The 20,656-nt window shown below is 49.1% G+C and overlaps 1 pseudogene; it reads right to left on the bottom strand.

Moving 5' to 3' along the window:
• Positions 1 to 5,592: 5,592 nt before the first annotated feature.
• Positions 5,593 to 6,413, bottom strand: LOC144163822 (uncharacterized; annotated as a pseudogene).
• Between the last annotated feature and the right edge of the window lie 14,243 nt (positions 6,414 to 20,656).

Raw genomic sequence — 20,656 nt, 5'->3', positions numbered from 1 at the left:
AGGTCACGCCCTACAGTTTACCACACGTCTCAGCGACATCGGGCCATCCAGTAGCCGGGAATCGCCATCTGCAGACTGGGGCTACCACACTCACAGGCCTTGTGCCACGACGGCGGGGGCCGCAGCTGGCGTGGCGGGAAGGCCGGCTCGCGATCAGTTTCCACCGATGACGGAGCCAAAATGTCATGACACTGCAATGTAGTACGACGAACTTAGAGGACGAACAATCCACCATCCCCGACCGTGGCAAGAAATGTTAGCCAAACGACGCCAAGTGAAGCAGCAGGCCTACTCACTGATCATGGAACCAGCACCAAGAATGGTTCTCGAGTTCCGCTTGCCCCAAGTTTCCCAGAATTTGACTTTAAAGTCATCTATCGACCACGAGACGGGCTATGCCTGGCATCCTGGAGCGACCGCCAAATCTCGGCAGGGGTACAGCTGGCAAGCAAAATACCAGAGAGAGCATTTAACCGACAGGTAACCGTGCAGGTGCAAGCTATTCAAAACCTCTTTGTCACCAGTACCCCCAACGAGGAGTGTGCTGCCGGGCTATGCAAGGTCACGTCCATCATTCTGGGTGCCGCCACCTACAATCTCCAGCCGTATTTAAAACATTTTCCGGGTACGGTGCGGGGTGTCATCCATGGACTAGACCCTGTAACGACCACCGAACAACTGGCCTACATACTTGCAGCGTCAAGAAAATTGGTCTGATTTCTCCGCGAAACTGCAAGGCACACTCGGCACCCGACCACGTGGCATCTCCTTCGATGCCTAATGGGAACTAAGAAAAGTAAATCAGTCACAGCCCAACAACTAAAACGTCTTATCCACAACTACGACGGCACGGAGGAAGATCTCCTCGAAGAAATCAAGAAACCATGGCAAGACGTAGCTAATCCGACCCCGTCCCCTCTTCCGCCATACACCGGTGCTCCAAACCCTGAAATGGACAGCCCTTTCACCCTAGTGGAAATTGAAGCAGCGGTTAAAGACCCTTCTAGACGACATTAATGAACATTGGACAACCGGCAATATCTCTCCTCAGTGGAAACATGCAGATATTACCTTGATACCGGAACCTGAAAAACCGCTAACCCCTGCTAACCTGCGACCTATTTTACTCACTTCTTATGTTGGAAAGGTACTAGAACATATGGTTGAAAATCACCTCTCCCCCTATATCGATGATAGTGGGCCCTTCACCAACACTATATACGGGTTCCGCCCCCACTTGTCCACACATGACATCCTTTTGCAGTTGAAGGAAGATATCATTGACCGGCTTTCTAATTCACACAAGAGGTGCATCCTTACCATGGACTTCAATGGCGCCTTTGATAATATCAGCCACCAAACCATCCTTTAAGGACTAATTTCTATCAACTGCGGGTAACGAATGTACGACTACATCGCAGACGTCCTGACCGGGCGCACAGCAACAATAGGAATCTGTCACCTTCACTGGATGAGATTCAGGACAATTCCCAAGGTCACCCCTCAAGGATCTGTAATATCGCCGCTTCTTTTTACCATAGCGATTAAGGGCCTTCCTGTCGTAGCGGCAACCGCCGCTATCAGTCCGTTATCGCCGAAAGAAAGGAGGAAACGGCAGTCCAGGTGATAGGCAAGCAAGAAAACGCACCGCCGTTTATTTCGCAGCGGTTTAAGTAGCAACTGTGACGTCAGAGACACGTATTTTCATACATGCGCCAGGTACGGTAGATCGGTGCGTCATGCTGAAGCGCACGTTCAGAGGCGCGGGAAACATTCAGGCACATCCCTCCTTTTTCACAATAGAAGAGCGTTTTTTTTGCGCGTGGCATTTAGAACATACACACATGACCAAAATCAAGAACACTTAGTCGTGAGGAACCATGTACGAAACCTCATTCATCAATACCGTAGCGAACTGGTCGCTTAACTACTCCACCAGACCTGGTTACAGTCACTGAAGCGGAAGGTATGGACGTTGAAATCCAAGCCTCTGAATCTGGAGGCACTGATGCTGAAGTTGATGTGGTGGCTGGCTCCCTTTCAGTCGAAACCAATTCGGCTGACTCGCTTTCGGTTGGAAACGCGTAGCTGCCTTCACGCTTCCCTTGTTGTGGCAAGCGGTTCAGCCTTCGTCTGTTACGTCGCAGCGTTACCCCTTCCTCCGTTTGTATTATGTAGGAACGTGAAGTAGCGGCTGTCGCTAGCACCGTTCGTCTGGGTTTATGTCCGTTACCCACAGACAATCACCTGGTGTTAGTTTATACAATTCCCTGGCTCGGTGGCGTTTGTTGTAGTGCTGTGCTTGCAACTTCTTGTTGGCGGTGTCTCTGGCCGCAAGAGCAAGCAGCGGGGACTGCACCGGATCACGCAGTTGTCGTGCCATTGGAACCCTTGTCCGAAGACGCCGCCCCATGAGGATTTCCGCTTGGCTAGAGCCGAGGATACCTGGGGTTGCCCTGTAGGCAAGCAGAGCCAGGTATGGGTCCTTAGATTTGAGTATCAGGCGCTTAATCGTTTGCACCATGCGTTCTATTTCCCAATTAGCCTGAGGGTACCTAGGGCTTGTAGTGACGTGACCAAAGCCGTAATAATGGGGAAGCTTCCCAAACTCTGTACAAGAAAACTGTGGTCCGTTATCCGTCACCACGGTCCCCGGAATGCCATGATGTGCAAAAATGCTTTTTAGCCTTTCTATTACCGCACCAGTTTTTGTTGAGTGAAGGAGGGATACTTCCGGATACCGTGACAGGTAGTCGACCAGGACAAGAAATGACAGCTATTAATGAAACACATGTTGACGCCAACTCGTTCCTACGCGAAACTTGACTTTAATGTTTAGATCAGAGGCTCACAGCTCTGGGTGACGAAGCGCGCACAAGTAACACATACTTTCACTTGCCGTGCGAGTTGTTCGCCGAGGCCTTGCCACCAGACTAATTCTTTTGCCAATGCTTTTGTCTTTGTGATGCCCTGATGCCCATCATGTAGCTTTGTTAGTACTTTTCTTAGGCTCTGAGGTACTACCAATCTAGACCCCTTTAGCAACATGCCATTGCATTCGGAAAGTAGTGCCCGTTCCTGCCAGTGCGAAACTAGGTAGCAAGGAAGTTTTCGTTTTTGTGGCCAGCCTCGGCGGCACAACCTCAGCAAGTCTTGACAAGCAACGTCAGTATTTTGAGCACCGCGCACTTTGTTTACAAAATTATCACCCGTTTGAAGCCCTTGAACACAAGATTAAACAAATGACGACACTTCCGAGACAGTCAGTTCACCGGCGAGTTTATCTGCTTCCATCGGCGCTCGTGAAAGAGCGACCGCCGTTATCAAGCTTTTACAGGGAACGTACACAATTTGGAACTGATATCGCATCATCAGCATTCTGAAGCGCTGCACCCTTGGCGTCAACATCTCGTATCGATACCTCGTATGTATTCGTCGAATCTTTCGGCAGCCCATGTTAACGCTAGTGCCTACTTTTCGACTTGCGCATAGCGCTGCTCGGGTTTGGTCAGTGACCTTGAAGCGAACGCTATCGCGCGGCGGCGCTCTCCATTACGTTGTATTTGAAAAAAATGCCCCCGCATTTCCCCGAAGGGGAGTATGAGGAAGTGCGAAGCACGGGGTGATGCTATGAGGGGGAGTTTGTTGAAGTTTGGTGGCATTTTGCCCGTTAGTTACATTAACACCCCCTCGTGATCACGTTCGGCTTAACACGCCTCGTTTGTCCCTCTGCGGAAATCTTGGTGAATTAACGTGATGTTCGAGAGATGTTCGAGAGGGAATGTAATCACGCACGCACACACACACACGAAAAGTAAAGTGAAACGACAGTATTTATTTCAGCACTTGTTTGTGTTGTCGTTGTATGTGACGGTCATTACGACCGCCTTGTGGTCGCTAAAGTGGACAGTTAAGGGTTGTTGCACACGCAGTTATCAAGCCGCTATAACGCCGCTGAGTCGCCAACGCACGCCGCTGACGACGTAGTTTGAATGCGTTAAAGATATAACGCGCGTTACTAACACTGATATCAGCGTCGCGTCCGTGGCTTAGTCGGTAGAGCGTCGCGCTGCGGTCGCAAAGTACTCGGATCGAAACCTGGCGCCGGGTGTTGTTTTTTTATATATAGTGTAGTGGCCTGGCTGGCGCGCCGAGAGATGGTGTTGCGAGCTGGAGAGTAGTAAAGGGGCTTTAGGAGAGTAGGCGAGGGGGGAGCGGAGGCGCTATGCGAGCGCCCTCACGCGTCGGAAATCCGGCGCCGTTGCTAGGCACGGTAGCTAGCTCCGTTGCTAGGCTGCGGACGGAGAACGGCGGTGGAAGCAGGAGTAGGCCCGACTAAGAAGTGCTTCGCACTTAAAATAACGGCACCTAGACCAAACGAGGAGGCGTCCGCCGTAAGAATCGTGGGAAGTCGTGGATCGTAAATGGCCATACACTTTGCCGAGCAGATAAGAGCTTTCAAGCTATTGAAAGGCGTTTTTTTTTGAGCTGGATCACAGAGACAATCAGTCTCTTTCTGCAAACGCGCCCGTAGTGGGGCAGTGGTTCGCACTTAGTTCGGCAAAAAACGGCCTAGGTGATTGGCCTTGCCCAGAACAATGCGCATTTCTGAAATATCCGCGGTTGGCTTCAGCTCTTTAATGGCTCTGAGTTTGTCCGGATCCGGCTTTACGCCTGCCTCACTTAGAAAGTGCCCTGAAAAGCTCTTGTTTCGTGCCCCAAATACACAATTTGCTTTGTTTAGCGGTACGTTAGACTGGGTCAACTTAGCTAAGACATTCAAAAGCGTAGAGTCATGTTGCTCTTTGCTGTCGCCAAATATGAGGATATCGTCCATCAGGTTAACGACGCCTCGAAAGCCAGCCAGAATTTCCGACATTCTCCTCTGAAAAATACTCTGGGGCTGAAGTAATTCCGCACGGCAACCGAGTGAAACAGTACCACCCGAACGGCGTAATGAACGCGGTCACTGTTCTGAGGCCTTGCTAAGTCTGACCTGGTGGAAGCCGGAATTTGCGTGTAGCTTGGAAAACCATTTTGCACCGGCAAGTGAGCCTAGTGCTTGGTCTACAGTAGGCAACGTATACCTTTCTCTCAAGACGAACTTGTTCAACTGCGTAAGGTCGACACAGATCCTTACGTCTCCCGAGGGCTTTTGAACGGGTACAATGCCGGCACACCATTCAGTTGGCTCTTCGATTGGCCGAATTACGCCCATTTGTTTCGTTTTATCTGCTCCCGTTTCACCGGTTCCTGAAGCTGTATACGAATCCTGCGCGGTGCGTTTATTGCAAATAGGACTGCGTCCGGTATGAGCCTGATTGTATATTCCCCGGGCATAGTGCCAACGTTGTCAAAAACCTGAGGGAACAAAACGTCGTAGTCAGAGTTTTTCTGAGCGACAGACTCAGCGAACTTAATAACTCTTAATGCTTCGAGAGCTGGAAAACCCAGAAGCACATGACGCAAAGGACTGACGACATAACATGTTTGGCGAGAAGTTTGTCCCTTCCAAATTATGTCTGCCTGAAACTTGCCCGGAACATTTAATCGGTCACCACTAGCGCCTGTCAAGATCTCGTCAGCCTTTTCTCACCTCGTGGGAAGTCCAGGAAACGATGCTGGAATCACGGACACCTCTGCTCCTGAGTCAACCTTTGCGAAAACAGGCACTGCGTTAACCAATACCTGAACGTAACGCGCCTTGGCCCCAGGCGCTTCGACCTCGCCTAGAAAAATTTCCCCAGTGTCCTTTTGTACAGACTACACCCGTACCTTTTGTTGGTAGCCTGGAGAAGTCCATTTGAGGCACACCTTGCCAAAATATTTCTTTACGCCGCAGTTGAAGCACTTATGCGTCCTGGCTGGGCATTCTATCCTTGGGTGGTTGTGGCCGCTGCAGAAGATGCACTGTCCCTCGGAACGAGCTGGAGACCTAGGACGGGGTTCGTCGCTGCGGTGCGGTTTTCGGCAGCGGGCCACTGCGTCGACGTTGACGTCGTCACATGGCTTGCACGGAGTGGTGCGTGAACCTCGTTGAAGTTGCGAAGCTCGGCTTGTTGCTGCTGAACTGTTTCTTTCAGGCGGACCTTCGCCAGAGCTGCCGCGAGAGACAGCTTCGGATCCATTTGGAGCGACTCGGAAAGTGGTTCGTCCGGCAGGGCCACGACGAACCTGTCTCTAATGAGGCGCTGCTTGAATTCTCCGGAGTCGTATTTTTCCGCCAAGATGTGTAGAGCCGTCATAAACTGGTCAAAGGAGTCGCCTGGCATCTGGTGCCGCTTGTGAAAGCAAGCGCTCTCGTAGACGACGTTGGTCTCCTTCACGTTGGTCTCCTTGACCAGCTCAAACTTCTTCGAATCTTGTACAGAAAGGTCAAAGGTAGCGAAGATGCCCCTTGCTTGCTGCCACATGGTGTAGAGCAGAGTGTGTACTTGCGCCTCCTCGGAGCGCTCATTCAGGCCGGACGCATATCCATAGCCGTCGAAGTCTTGTATCCATGCCGGCCAATCCGAGGTAGTGTCAAAGTCCAGCGTGGTGGCTGCTGAAGGCCCGGCTGGGGTGGCGGTGGTGCGGGGGTTGTGGTTCCCATTGCAGTCACTTTTTGTGCCGACGTCTCGATGGCTCTTTTTTTCGGATGGCGTTAATGGTGGGGGGATCACATAACTTCTGAACACCATGTCGTAGCGGCGCCCGCCGCTATCAGTGCGTGATCGGCGAAAGAAAGGAGGCGACAGTCGCGTCGTTTTTTTCGAAGCGGTTGAAGTGGCAACTGTGACGTCAGAGACACGTGGTTCCATACATGCGCCAGGCACGGTACATCGGCGCGTCATGAAGGAGCGCACTTTCAGCGGCACGGGAAACATTCCAGCATACGTCCCCCTCTTCTGGAAGATATCCCGCATCTCCGGCATGCACATGACCTCACCCTCTGGACCTCAACAGGATCTACAGGTGAGCAGCAAGCTGCTTTGCAAACAGCCATAGAAGAAGCGCATCTTTATCTGCGGGCTAGAGGCCCCGAATGTAGACCAGAAAAGTCAGCACTCCTTGCTCTCAGTTGTGGGATGGCTCAACGAAGGAAGCTGTGCATTCCGTATCCGGAAATATACATAGCAGGAAAACCAGTCCCACGGGTATCCCATCTGTGCATTTTCGGACTTAGAATCCCCCAAAATGGATCAGGCCTCCACACCCTAGCCCCACTACAAAGGACGCTCAGTCAATTGGCTCACTTAATACACCGCGTATCAAATTGCCAATTTGGATTGCAAGAGTCGGACACATTGCGCATGGTGCCGGCAATACAAGTCAGACGGATAGCGTACGGTGCGCTGTACTTGGCTCTCAAAAAGAATGAGAAGGAAAGATTGAATATCTTTATCCCCCAAGCCTATAAGACAGCCATAGGACTGCCCTGCAAGGCATCGACAAAGAAATTGCTTCAACTTGGATTACACAATACCACGGAAGATATAGAGGAAACCCATCATACCTCTCAAATAGAACGCCTCAAAAATCGCCAACAGCACGCACGATTCTAAGAAGATTGCACTATAAAACACCGCCAATACAAGACAACAAGGTTAGGATTCCCCAACGTATTCGACAGAACATCAGGGTAAGGCCTCTACCACGCCACATGCACCCAATTTACAATCAAGCTGGCCGAATCACACGAGCCAAGGCCATGGACATAAAGTATGGGCGAAACCCGACCACAGGGTACACTGACGCCCCTCCTTATCTGCAGCGACAAGCGCACGCAGTATGAACCACCACTTCAATATAGCAAGAAATGACCTGCCTCACCGTCCGTACAACACAGACGGAAAGCGCAGAGGAAGTGGCTATTGCTCTAGCCGCAACGACTAGCCAGGACGCAATCACAGTGCTTACGGATTCGCAAGCAGCGTGTCGCAGCTATCTACGGGGACGCATCTCCAAAACAGCCATCCGCATCCTCATAACCAAGGGTCACCTACCTGAAATAGAAATCGTCTGGGTACCGGACACACAACCCTCGCCGCTAATGAGGCGGCCCATTCTGCTGCCCGCGCGGCACGTACACCGGGCCATTATCTACGAGGGACGAACATCGCCTGCTGCTCCCAAAACAGAACCGCTTGTCAAATATGGAGCATTTTAGCCCACTGTCGCCAAGGCAGATGAATATTCCCTGTTCCACATCCCCAGTTATCCAGACAAGAAGCCACCAGCCTGAGAAGGATACAAACTCCTATCCCCATCGCACCCTTCTTCACTCGATCTACCCCACCATATACCCGGCCTCCTGCAATTTCTGTCCCTTGCCGGGCACGCTATATCACCAAGTATGTGAGTGCGGACAAACCCCAGGCCTACCTCCAGCCCTTCACCCTCTTACGAGCAGTAGGTGGCCTGCCTGAAAAGTCCAGAACCTGGGACCCAGCGTATACTGGTGAAGAGGGCCTGTACTGCCAGCCAAGGCAAGGGCATCCCGTACTAGAGAACCCCGCCTCCCTCTCTCGCTCCCCCCCGGGCGGTTGCCTTAAAGGGACACTGAAGTGATATGTAAACATTGCGGGATTACTAGTGCAAATTGTAGTCCGGAGTCCCCAGGCCATGTTTCGACCACTCTAGGCGCGTTTACGCGATTTTATTTAGTAGAAAAACTAATTCGAAAATGCTGTCCTCCTCTCTTTACGCTCGCCCATTTTCTGTGGGGTTTTCGTGTGACGTCAGGAGGGGATGAGCTGGCAATTGGCTGCGCCACGGCTGCGCTACTGCACGGCTCCCCGGCCGACAGAGTCAGTCGGCCCAGCGTTTCGTCCGCCGGCCGCCGGCGGGTCGTCGCAATCAAGGAGGTTAAAAAAAAATTGCTTGGTCGCAATTCGTTCGCTTAGTTGAAACGAAGCCAGGACACGTTTGTGAATGGAAGAATGTGCCTTTCTTTACTTGGTTTGTTTGTACACTGTATCTAGCTCCAAGTCAAGGTCGCTTCACACAAGCGCACATGCGACGCTTCGCTGACTGGTACGCCAGTAGGAAAATATAAGGCCTCTTGAAGGTGCGAGAAGAGTCAGCGAAGTCAATATAGGTACTAAGGCAATAAAATCAACTGATATTTTTACCGTACAGCGTAAAACTAGGGCGCGGGAAGCACTTTTTTGCGCTGGGCGAACAAGCACAGCGGTCAGCAGCACGACTACGCATCTGCGAACGCTTTTTCGTCTACGAAATGCAATTGCTAGACGTGAGCTACTGTGGAAACTCAGGCGACGCTTACTGCACGATCGCAGTACAACAAATAGTCACCTAAGCTGCTTGAAATGCCAAAACTAAATAAAAGTGTAAACCGGTTGTACAATATATACCCTATATTAGCGAGGCCTTCGGGTCCCGCTCCGTGGTCGAGTAGTTTAAGGGCGCTAGATATGCCACTACAAGTATTTTGCAAGTCACGAGTTCGAATCCCCGCGGGTACGTGCTTTTTTTTTTTTTCTAAGTCAACTTTTTTTGTTTTTCGCCGATGTTTTCTATATTGAGTTCACCTTTTTTTGGCCCGCAACGTTCATGGCTACACGAACTAGTTCACAAAACGCGCGCAGGCTGGCACTGGCGCGCTAGCGAGTTCTCGTTGGCGTGCTGTTGCCATAAGCACCGACTGTTTTCAGGCAGAGGGCACAGGCCAGAATGAACAGACCCTTGGCCTGGTGCGAACACGCTTTTTACGATACAGGCATGGGGGAGGCAAGCTCCAAATATGGGGGAAAAGCGCATGACATTTGGGCGTCTGCGGGTACGCGGAGGGCGTTCATGCACTGCGTAGGTCTCGGCTAGTGAATGCTACGAGTCTACAAGCCGTCCTGGGAGGCTTATCTTGTGCATTTTACAGCCGACAACATGGCAGAAGCGCGGTACGATGATTACTGAGATATTGAGAATGCCCATCCAACAACGCCATTGGTTGTGTTTTACAGAACCGAAACCGAAACTTGTGTGATTGCTAACCTTGGGCATCGTCCAATCACGGAACCCCTCCTCCCAACGTCACAGCCTTAGTTGGTGCGGCCGCCGCAAACCGCGCATGGAAGTTTTTCTTCTTTCGCGCTTTGTAAAATAATTACCGATTTGTCAACCGGATAAACGATGAAAAGTGTGCTAATTTGAGCCAGTCTACGCAGTGCAAGCAAAAGCGGGAGCTTGACAAATTCACTTCAGTGTCCCTTTAACAGCAGCAATAGCGCGCGTGGCGTAAAAATATATTTCTCCTCCTCCTCTCTGTTGGTTTCTTTGTGTTGTGTGCTGCTGAAAAGTGATTTGAATATATATCTTCTTTAAATGTGTAACGGTTTTAAGGGTTACAAATGTGTTGTAAAAATTTCAGCTCAGAATTCTTCGTATATATATTTATAGCAAATTCTGTACATTTTAGCTACTATACTTTGTGATGGCTGTAATTTCACGACATTCCTACGTGTGCTTTCAGTGCTGATATTTATTTATGCTCCACCTGCATGTAAAATCTGTACGCCCACCTGTTATGGTTTCCGAAGGGGAATTGCAGTATTGAAAAAAATAAAAATACAGCCTGGTTCATCAGGGGTTGCAGCTATTCGCCGGCCATCTGTTTTGGTGTGCGCGGTACAGTCGTACAGTTGCCAGTTTAATAAAGGGAACATTACGTTTCATTGACATTCGTTTGGTTACGTGTGCCATTTCAAGAGCAAGACGGCCCTAGATTGTGGCCCTTGAAGTTGAGTGCGACATGGGTACAACAGAAAAACCCACTTTGAGCGGAGAAATGGCCTCATTTTCTTCTTTGTCAGTGGTTACTGCTATTCTAAAGAGCAAGCAACTTTCCACAACACAACACATTATTGTTATCCACGAAATAATGAAGGCATTAGTTTAATATATTGGCCGAAAAATGAGATCGAGAAAGTTTAAAATATGCGAACTCAGTTTTTTGTGTCCCCAAGAAATTACGATAAGCACAACACAACACTCTCGCGCAGAGGATTTTAAAAAGTGTTCCTTCCGAACACGTCCCAACACATTTGGGTTGCTCAAACTATTGAAAGTTATGGCTTTCGAGGACGGTTTTGTTATTTGATGCCCACTTGTGCAATTTCATTGAAGCGGTTGCAAAAACAGTTGTAGCTTTGGTGGAAAGTTTCAGTGCCTCGGAAATGCTTTCGGCTCCAATGAAAATGTCATCCCCGTAAATGCAGCCTTATAACCGAGAAACAGTGTCTGGAAACTTCGATGACATTTTGTGGAGGTGGTAGTTAACTTGGGCCGCAAGTAAGAACGGACTTGAAGTTGTACCAAACGGCACCCGTTTCATTCACGACTTCGTTACTCTCGGAATGGGTTCGTTTGGAACAGGCGCTCACTCGAACTAGAGGTAACGCAGAGCGTCTCTGTCACATTTCTGAATGGCGATTTGCAAAAAAGTCTTTTCTATGTCTGCCACCAAAGCTACACGGTGCGTTCGAATTCAGGTTGGGACCGCTGTATAGGCTTTCGTTTAGAGATGCATGACCACGTCCGTACGCCGATACGTCAAAGACAACGCGATTTTTTGTCGTCCGCTCCTCCCTGATGACTGCGTGATGCCGCATGTAATAAACTTGGCCTTCAGTGCTGCCCATAGCCACCCTCTCCGCCATGTCATCGTTGGCGTATTTCGAGATCGCTGTGTGATACGCACTCAAGAGGTGGGGATTTTGTCGACTTTTTCGAACAAGTTGAGTAAGCCGTCTGTCAGCGTTCGCCTTGTTATTGTCGAAGTCGACTGATGGCTTCCAGGGAAGTCGTACTTCGTACCTACCATCGATTTTTTGTATAGGGTTGTTGAACTGAGCCAGTGTTGTCTTGTGTTGCGGTTCCTCACATACCTCTGTGCGAATACCGATGGTGTCGAGGTCCCACAACCGTTCTAGGAAATGATCGGCGGTGGCCGCATGAGATTTCAGTACTACGGTTTGTGAACAAAGTGCTGCGGTTGTTGACTCAGAAGTAGGTTCGTGTAGTGTACACCCAAAAACTGTCTCGACGGCTTTCAGGCCATTTCTCAGGGTCTCTGTTCAGCCTGTCATCAAGTCCCAATAATACTCAGTGCCGACGAGGATATCGATTTCATATGAAACCGCATTGCCGGTGTGTAAATCTATTGCTAGTAGAGTGCAACCACCTTCGCGTAGCTTTTTCAGGGCATTTTCTTTAGGTACAGGAATAGGCCGGTCACAGATTTGTTCTGTAACAAGGGCGTCGGTGTTAAAAGGAGGGCCTTCGTTGGTTCCACGTAGAGCAATCTCAACTCTACAAAACATCTTCGGTTTGTCGTGTCCGCCGAAGAAACCCACGGAAAGCTTTTCACGGTCAGCTGTGGGGCAGGCTAATCTTCTGGGTAATCCAGCCGTAACAAAGGTTCGTTGGCTGCCCCCGTCGAATAGGATTCGTGCCATAATTTCTTTCCTCTGTGAAGACGCGTATAGCACGGCAGTTTGAAAGTAAATGGTTTTCCTTGTGGCGATGGTTGGGGATGCGGCTGCTTTAAGTTGAACGGGAGTAGCCTGCGGTCATTGATGCCTTGAACTAGAAGTTAATTACGTCCGGCCCGCACACCGTCGAAGCTTGCCGGGGGTGGCATTTGGCGCAGTTGACCTTTTTCCTGCAGGGTTTTGCTATATGATTCCGAGCTGTGCAGAAGAAGCATCGACCATCTTGCTGAAGCATCGCCTTTTTGTCCCGAACTGTAACGGGAGCGTCGCAACTATCGGTACAGTGATCCTTCGATTTGCAGAAGAAACAACGAAAGCTTTCGCGACTTACGGATGTCACTGAAGCGAATTCTCGAGTAGTGGAAGGTCGAAAACACTTCTGCAAATTCGGAGGTCCTTCGCTACGACCCGGAAGTTTTGGTTCATTCGCACGCAAGCAACCGTCCGTGCATTCTCTCTATTGTACCTCTGCTTTGAGGAAATCAAGCAGAGGAGCCAAACTCACAGGATTGGAAGCAGTTGCATCCCCAGAAGTAGTTGCGTTGTCCTGATGGGCCGAGCGACGATTGAACTTCAAAATGAGGTCTTTTGGAAGTCTCCGAAAACTCAAGGGGCGGACCACAGTAGAGAAAGAGTCCTCTGCGACGTGTAAGGCCTTTAGTCCACGGGTATGTGCCTGAAGTGTGTCATAGAGACGACGCAGACCAAGGACGTCCTCTGATGAGCGGACGGGCTGCAGCTCTATAAGCTTCTTGATGTGATCTTGCACGATCAGGTCCGACTTCACAAATCTGTCGACAAGTATGTCTCTTCCGTCTTTGTAACATCGAGACGTTGCGGTCAGGCCTGCGATGGCAGCCGATGCGGTTCCTACAAGCGATGACCTGAGGTTCGCGAACTTGTCGCTGTCGGTAAGCGTCAAATTGTTGTGCATAGTGGACTCAAATTGCTGCCAGAATGGGTTCCAGTTGCTCGGGCGGCCATCAAATTTTGAAAAGTCGGTGCGAGGAAGCTTGATACCATGGCTGGCCCCGCTTGGCGGAACTGGTTCTGTCGAGGCGGCCGAAGACAGAGCGGCTGCGGCTCTCAACTCGTTGATGCGTTGGCTTAGACTACACAAACACGTGACGGTTTTGGCGTTGTACTCTGCAGTGAGAAGATATTCTTGCTCCATATCTTGTCCAGTCCAATGAGGCTCGATGTCGCGGTCGGTCTGCTTCAGCTCAGTAGACATTGCACTAATGCGGTCATGGAAGGTAACGTAGTCTTTCAGACTCACCCCGTCTCTGTCCAAGGCAGCCTCGGTTTCAGAAATCAGCTTCGTTAGGAGAGAGCGTTGCGACTTTGGCTTGCTTCTCAGCTGACACATGATGGTGGTGGCCGAGGTGTTCGGAAGGTCTCACTGGCACGGTAGCGGTGTCCTTGAAACGGTCGTCCGCCTTTCAGTGATGTGGATGCCGTCGCCGGTTCATGGTCCCCACGGATTTCGGCACCACGCATGACAAGAAGACGGCACCCTTCAAGGACAACAGGCGGCTTTATTGAGCGTCTCGCTGACCACCCTCAGTCCGCCTCCATGACCGAGCATGAAGAGGACGATGACGAAGTGTACGAGCCAGGACCATACCCCAAGCATGCAGTGCAGGCCCAGCGCCACCATTGAATCTCACTTCTTTTTTCTCTAACAACAAAGTTCCAACAGAAATTTCACGTTATTCGCCTGTATAAATTCAATTGTACAAGTTTGTACAAATCGCAGGAAACCTGAACACACAACCTGGTATGCATGGCTAGTCCTATAGAGTCAAATAATGTGTTTCTTAATTCTTTGACAATGCCTTGTGTGGTTATTCTTTCTCATTGTTTCTGGTTTCTGTATTTGTCAATTTGCTTTAGAATGTGCAGCGTATAGGGGGCACACTCCAGTAGTGGCATCCAGGCGTGCAACCCGAACCCATCGGTGTGCCTGCACGACCTCAAGTGGTACTTCCTTTGTGTTGAAAGAAACACACACAGCGCACAAAACAACAGGACGCAAAACGGTGGGATGTACAACACAATCGCTGACTCTCAGCTAGTTTTTATTAGAAACCCAAAGAATATATACACGCAAGTGTGCCCATGCGCAGAGGAACAACATACGATTAAAGAGACATATCACACCGTAATACGCTAAAAGATTAAATAACAGCACACATTCCAACTTAAAAGACGCACGTGGCGGATAATTGACATTTCACGCAAGCATATGCCCAACTATCTTTGCTTCCTTTTCGTGGAGCTTGATGGAAGTCTGGCTGACGCAGTCATCTTGATAGAGGTTAATGTAGAAGGCCTCTACTATTTCCAGAACCTTCTGATTTCTGTGCTCGAAGAGCACTTCGGTAGCAGCGAAAAGTGGTTCACATCCACGCGCTTCAAACTTTTTACAATGTGCGGGCAGATTTGCATACGTGCAGTTTTTCATTGTATCTGCGTGCTCTCCTAGTCTGATACTCAGGCAACGCCCCGTCTGCCCCACATACCCTCTTTTGCAGGACAGCGGAATGCGGTACACAACACCTATTTTGCAAGGCACAACGGCTCGCTTGTGATTGACACGGCACTTGTTCTGGCTGACACCAAGTGGACGACTCTTGTTCACCATGGAACAAAGCCTGCCTATTTTGTTCTTTGCCGAGAAGATAACCTCTGCACCACATCTTGACCCGACATTTTTCAGCCCGTGTGCCAACTTGTGCATGTACGGCATGACAGCTCGTTTCTTCCCCCGTTCTTTTTCCTTCTGTACCTCGTTTCTTCCGTGCTTAATCTCTCGGACTAAGGTGTGACACACCGAAATTATAACATGGTTTGGAAATTCTGCTGCCTGAAGGCGGCTTACCTGGTCACCAATGCTTTTTTCCGCAGTATGGTGGCATGACCTTTTTAATGCTGATCCGAGGGTAGACATCGCGATGCCTCTTTTTATTATATTCGAATGCCCAGACGCATAATTAGGAAGCGCCTTAGCCGACCTAGGATTGTACTTCCAGCATGTGTGGCTCTCTGCAAAATTTATGGCTAGAACTAGAAACAGTAAGCTACCTTCTGCGGGAAGCTCTCTGCTGAACTTCAGTCCCATACCATGGTTTTCGAACGCCTTTACGATACCTTCAGATTTCATTGATGCTTCATTCCGGTAAACAAAAACCAATTAATCGTCTACGTATCTCGCGACACGGACCACCTTGCCTCCAAGCACCTTTTCCTGGTTAACATGAACTTTCCCCAGACAAATATTGCTAAGAACTGGTGCGACCCTCGAACCAATACAGACGCCTGCATTTTTTGTGCACCAGAATGAAGCATCAATGAAATGTAAAGGTATCGTAAAGGCGTTCGAAAACCATGGTATTGGACTGAAGTTCACCAGAGAGCTTCCCGCAGAAGGTAGCTTACAGTTTCTAGATGTAGCCATATATTTTGCAGAGAACCACTCATACTGGAAGCACAATCCTAGGTCGGCTAAGCCGCTTCTTAATTATGCGTCTGGGCATTCGAAAATAATAAAAAGAGGCATCACGATGTCTACCCTCTGATCAGCATTAAAAAGTCATGCCACCGTACTGCGGAAAAAAGCTTTGGTGATCAGGTAAGCCGCCTTCAGGCAGCAGAATTTCCAAACCATGTTATAAATTCGGTGTGTCAGACCTTAGTCCGAGAGATTAAGCACGGAAGAAAGGAGGTACAGAAGGAAAAAGAACGGGGGAAAAAAAACGAGCCGTCATGCCTTACATGCACAAGTTGGCACATGGGCTGAAAAATGTCGGGTCAAGATATGGTGTAGAGGTTATCTTTTCGGCAAAGAACAAAATAGGCAGGCTTTGTTCCATGGTGAACAAGAGTCATCCACTTGGTGTCAGCCAGAACACGTGCGGTGTCAATCACAAGTGAGCCGTTGTGCCTTGCAAATTAGGTGTTGCGTACCGCATTCCGCTGTCCTGCAAAAGATTGTGTGTGGGGCAGACGGGGCGTTGCCTGAATATCAGACTAGGAGAGCACGCAGGGACAATGAAAAACTGCACGTATGCAAATCTGCCCGCACATTGTAAAAAGTGTGAAACGCGTGGATGTGAACCACTTTTCGCTGCTACCGAAGTGCTCTTCCAGCACAGAAATCAGAAGGTTCTGGAAATAGTAGAGGCCTTCTACATTAACCTCTATCAAGATGACTGCGTCAGCCAGACTTCCATCAAGCTCCACGAAAAGGAAGCAAATACAGTTGGGCATATGCTTGCGTGAAATGTCAATTACCCGCCACGTGCGTCTTTTAGGTTGGAATGTGTGCTTGTTATTTAATCTTTTAGCGTATTACGGTGTGATATGTCTGTTTAATCGTATGTTATTCCTCTGCGCATGACCACACTTGCGTGTATATATTCTTTGGGTTTCTAATAAAAACTAGTTGAGAGTCAGCGCTTGTGTTGTACATCCCTCCGTCTTTCGTCCCCCCATCATGTTGTTTCGACCCCCCATGTTGTTTTGTGCACTGTGTGTGTTTCTTTCAAGGTGATTTACCAACTCGCCCAACTTTCGGTGTTACTTCCTTTGTTAATGGCAAATATGCGTTTGGGTTCGGCAAAAGTATGCTGCTGCCCGTTGGTTTATGTACATACACTGCACTCTTGTTCCAAGCAAAACAAGTTCGAGTTCGAGCAACTGCCCGTAATGTTTCCCCATATGAAGCTGTGATTTGATCAATAATTCTTATTACAAGTTTTTACTATGCTCTTTAAGGACCGATGCTTACAGTAAGCTGTAAAAGCTACTGGAAAACAAGCGGCTGCATCAAGATATCCGCCAGATATCACCTCGCTTCCAGACTTACAGCGTGGAATCCGTCCACGCTGTGATCAATCGGTTTGAGCCGAAAGCTTTTGCATTTTCATACAAAGGGAGGCATGTCAGGTAAATATTCATAACAAAAAGTCAACTTTGCGAATGTACACTAAAACATGCAACCAGACATACTACACGGGCTACGTTTTTAGAATCCGCACAGTGGTTGTACGTGGCCTTCCCACCATCATGATATAGCAGCCCCTGAAAATTTTTGTGAACCAGGCTTGCTTTTTCATGTTGCTTCACTAGTTATTGCATAGAAAATTCTCGCTATCTATATCTTGTCGGGTGTCTTGTGAAGCAACCAGGAGAAGTCAAGCCCATTGCCGTGAAGCTGCATTTTTGTGTGCAAATGTATTGTAGGTGTGCACTGGCTGCTCTCCATTACAATAAGAATTCTGGGAGGGATCAAGCCAGGACGAGTAGTGGAGACCTGCGTTGGAGGGTGAATAACCCAAGGCAAAGTAAAGGACGTCAGACCGTCTCTGCCATCACTCTGCCACCCACATATGTTACGTACAAAGCTGTGTACACATCTTTGCATTCAGTACAATGAGGATATTTTAACTGCTTCCTCTAAATGTTTGCAACCAGTTGTGACACGCAGCTTCGTGCTGAATGTGATAGAGCTATAAATTTAAATCACTTTTGTTGGTACCACTAGAAAGATCATCCTTGAACTCATTGCCATTCTCTTCAAAAAAAGACTTGCTGACACTCCATGTGCCAGCAAGGGGTTGGTACGTTTGGGGGTGCTCCCCCTAGACTTGGGGGTGCTCTTTTTGTGGGAAAACCGCGCTTGTCTTTAGTGGCGCCACGCAAGACCTGGCATCCATTTCAACGAGTGTCGTGTTCGTTTACGAAGACAAAGTAAAAGTCTTTGCACGCGCTGCGTGTTGCACCTAGATATCATCCTCATCGTCGTCTTCCTTGTGCGGCGCATTCCAACCACGTGACAGTTCAGCGGGATGTTCATATACAATTTAAAACACTTCTCGCACCCCTTGCCACTGCATTAATTGAAGCACACCTAAAATGCTATGTCTATGCTAATAAGTAATAATTTTCATTTTTTTGTAAGCTTGTGTTGCTTTGTGTTTGTAGGCTACATCGAGTGCCTGATGGGGGCTGTGGAGGACCGCCTGGACTCCAGACAGCCTGACCAAGTCTGTTCACCGCAGCCACCACCCCTGGCCAGTTCCCTCAGCCCAGCAGACAAGGAAGCGCTGATTGCAAAAAAGCTCTCTCGCTACAACTTATCTCAGGTTTTGGTTGCCAAAGTTTGGTAGTGTGAATTGACAATGTCGAACTGGTAGGCGTCTGGCGTAAACAATTGTGGCTGTTAATTGCACATTGGTATGAGCTTGCACATCACTATTTATATTCCGTCGGTATGACACCATTAGACGCATCAACGTTTCGTTTCAGAACACTTTCGTTTCAAAAGGCATTCAACGCAAGTGACTATGCATTGCTAAACCTAGCGCCTCGTGCCTGAAAACCAGGAGGTCTCTCTTGACCCTCACAGCGTCCCGTCCACAGTGAAATGACCGATGTTGTCGTGCCAACTTTTTACAACCCTCCAACACATCTGGCTTGGAATGACCAAGAGAAGTCTTCGATGTCGTAACCAAGGTAGTCGACTGAGCCACAGAACCACTTACTCAATTGTAGTGTCCGTCCCGCTCTTCATAGAGCTTCCAAAATCTTCACACGTGTGCCAATCCCTCGTCTATAGCTGTCGTTTGGAGCAACATGTCATTCATGTAGGCAAGTGCCACAGAGTATCGCGGGAGTCTCAGAACCACATTGATCCCGTGTCGGAATACCACTGGGGCGTTGGCCAACCCAAACGGCATTCTTACAAATTCGTAGTGCCTGTCAGGGGTGACGCATGCTGTCTTGTGTTTCAACTGCTTTTCCATACGGATCTGATAATAACGAGACACCAAGTCGTGACTCATGAAGAAGCACCCAGGCAGCACAGGACTGTTCGGCCTAAAACAGGCCGGTGTACTTTGGCCGGTGATTTTCTGTCCGGCCGTTTTCCGGCAGCCATGTTCGGCCCATGTCCAAATGTGGGCCTTTTGGCCGTATACGGCCGTACTCCCATGGCTGCCCAACGGCCAGTGTCCGTCGGCCAGTCGACCGGCTTACGGTCATGCGGCCAGATTCCAGCCGTAGGGCTCCGGCCATTCTAAAGCCACCCGTGTACGGCCGAAGTACGGCAGCCGGAGGACAGCCGAGATGCGGTCGTCGGACTCCAGCCGGACTACAGCTACCGGAAATACGGCCGTGCAACGGGCATTGGAGTTCAGCCACAGTACGTTAACTGTACTGAGGCCGGTCACTGCATGTCGCGCAAGCAGATGACTCATTCGCGCAGTGGGTCCAATGCAGTTTGGGTCCAATGCAGCCACATCAAAGTGAGCTCGCGCGAAACCACCAGCCGTCAAGCTTTCAGCGCAGCCTTGCTTAATTACCAGCCTCAGTTGACAGCGAAATTCATTTATTAAACAGTGCTCACAAATTGTCGTTCCTTTAATTGCTGTGCCTATTTTACTGCCGAACACAGAAAATATTCAGTTCTTTGTAGAGCTTGAATACATGTATTGTCCAGGTCCTGATATCCTCTGTGGGGCGGCTTACCTGTAATAAACGGCGAAAGAGGAGGGGGGGGGGGGCGAGGCGGCGGAGGGCGCGTACTTTAGTGGGTTGAATTTCAGGGAGATAAATTGCGCCGCTTTTAACCAATTTTTTTAGGGCAATATTCCGGAACACTTTCATGCTATGACTGCATAAACTATTTTTATAACAGTGGCTTGACCAATTTTGATGTATATAAAACCGGCGTGAATGCCTTTACGAAGCGTTTTCGTTCTCAACAAAACACTCATTAGCATTTAATATAACTCCTTCACAAAAAAGTATGTCCAGTTTTTGCCCATTTTTCTTGCAAAGACATTTTCTACTCGATCAACTTTTCTGTTGACCTTGCTCAGGGCTGATCCTAAGAAGGAGCGAACAGGTACTTTCATTTTCATTCTATTTTAATGTTGTTTTCATGAGTATACGTCCACACCACGCAATAGTCCAAAAGAACTTAATTTTCTTCTAATATCATTCTACGTTCAAAAAATTCTAGACGCGTTGCGAATGACGCCCTGCTTCAGGTGGCTGCAGTTGTATCCATCTATGTTCACGCAAGGAAAGGCGTAAATTTAGAGTTACATAATTTGTTTCAAACCAATAACATAGCAATGGTAGCATGCATACAGGAA

The sequence above is a fragment of the Haemaphysalis longicornis genome, unplaced genomic scaffold (assembly GCF_048455015.1).
Source record: "Haemaphysalis longicornis isolate Haplotype H1 unplaced genomic scaffold, Haemaphysalis longicornis Haplotype H1 scaffold_13, whole genome shotgun sequence".
NCBI classification, from domain to species: Eukaryota; Metazoa; Arthropoda; class Arachnida; order Ixodida; family Ixodidae; genus Haemaphysalis; species Haemaphysalis longicornis.
Note: the sequence above shows the minus strand (reverse complement) of the source record. Positions and strands in the feature narration are given on the sequence as shown.